Raw genomic sequence first — 2,000 nt, 5'->3', positions numbered from 1 at the left:
CTCTCTCTCTCTCTCTCTCTCACACACACAGGCACACACATGTGCTTGTGATTGCATGCACACACACCTCACACATAATTCACAAAATAATACATACTTTGCAAAATTGACTATTTCTTTTAAAACTGAAAAGAACTTCTTTTTAGTTACTTTTTTTTTTTAATAATTATGAGATGTTAGAAAATGAAAGTGCAAAAGTTGAAATCTTTCATAAGATATGACCATGCTTGTGAATGAAATAGAACCTGATACATACTATCTAATCAGAATATAATTTTCTTAAGCTTACAATATCCTTCTCATTCTGAGCATTGTGTTTAATCACATTTTATGATGCAGAGAAACTGTAATTAAATTTATCTAATCACTTTGATGATGTTTGGTTAGTTTTAGAAACTTAACCCCAAAGGACTGAATTTACATTTCAGATACAGCCCAATTCTGCTATCTGTGATCCCGGCTTTAGGGAACAAAACAGTAAGGGGTACAATATTCTTAAACTTTGTAAGTAACACATTAAAAAAGATAGAAACCTGATTAAAATGGTAGCACTCTTTTACACACATTAAATGATTAGAAAATATGTAAATACTATAATAAATATGACACTTTACCTTGAAACAAGCTTGAAGTTTGCTCTATGGGTGTTAGAAGGGCTGCAGCTTGAGTTATTGTGAAATGGTGGAGGAAGGTCATCTGAAATCAGATGGCAGGTTCTGATACCAGATGTGGATGGGCGTGGCTCAGAACCCCAGCTGGTGACCTGAGGTAGCTGACAGATGTTTGAGGAATGTGTGAGTTTTGTGTATCCCTGTGCAACTGGATCAGTTGGGTGCAGTTTTCTGCATTCATCCAACGTTGCATAAGCAAACATTAAATACACATTGTCCTCAAATCGGCCCTACTGTATCAAATGCATCAGAACAAATTTCTGTTTTCCAAACAGTAGCAGAAGTGACTGTACTCTTTGTGAAGACCTGAAATAGAAGAAAAATGACTCATTTGGAACGAGAGCTCTTGAATGTTTAAGACATGGTATGAAACATTGCATATAAGCTGCTCTAGACTTTGTTAGCTTATCTTTGTGGTACATGTTTTTGGCTGCTGCCATCATCAGAACAATTAAATTCATTTATTCTATGTTGCTTTAAGTTGTGCTGTGGGTTTCATATAAGTGAAGCAGGTATGGTTCTTAACTTCTTTGAACTCATGATTTCTAAATTTTTCAGCAGAAAACTATAGAGAAAGATAGATTGTAGACATTCTTTGAGTTTTAGTTGTATATGCGCAAATGGAAAACACAGATAATAAAGAGAAGGTGAATTTGTCTCTTTGGTCAGTTAGGACTACTTCACCAATGCTACAATTTCAGAAGACTAAAATATGAGTTTTTAACTACATTTCCAAGTTAGAAAAATAGAAATATCTCTTATTCAGCACATATGGTCAAAATAAAAGTACCATAAAATAACATTTGAAAATCTCCTCCAAATTTATACCTAAGTTTTCTGAATTCAATAAATCATCACCAATACAGTGTGTCAAGCCAAACCCAAGTCCTTCTCGATCACCATCTCTCTCATCCCACCCTTGTGTCCATTCCAAATCTGCCAGCATTACTTCTAAAATCCATACAGAATCTGCCATCCCCAGTGCCAGCACTCCCTCTGACTGCTGTAACCTCTTAGCAGCACTGCCTTTTCCTCCTCCTCTATGGTCCATTCTCTGCCTGGCTGCCAGGGTGACTTCTTAGAATTATAGATCAGATCACATTCTTCCTCTAACCTTACAGTGGCTTCTCATCTTACTTAAGATGAAATCTAAACTCTACCAGTATCTATAAGACTCTACATAATCTCTCTCTTGACTCTATCTCTGATGTTCTATTCTTTGATTTGACCCATTCCAGCCACACTGGCCTTCTTTCCACTCCTTGACACCAGCTCTTCCCTTTCTGGAACATGTTCAACCTAGTATTTGCAGAAGAATATTACTCACAT

The sequence above is a fragment of the Hyaena hyaena genome, unplaced genomic scaffold (genome assembly GCF_003009895.1).
Source record: "Hyaena hyaena isolate Hyena2069 unplaced genomic scaffold, ASM300989v1 scaffold_1004, whole genome shotgun sequence".
NCBI lineage: Eukaryota > Metazoa > Chordata > Mammalia > Carnivora > Hyaenidae > Hyaena > Hyaena hyaena.
The sequence above is the reverse complement of the archived record's forward strand: the minus strand, read 5'-3'. Positions refer to the sequence as shown.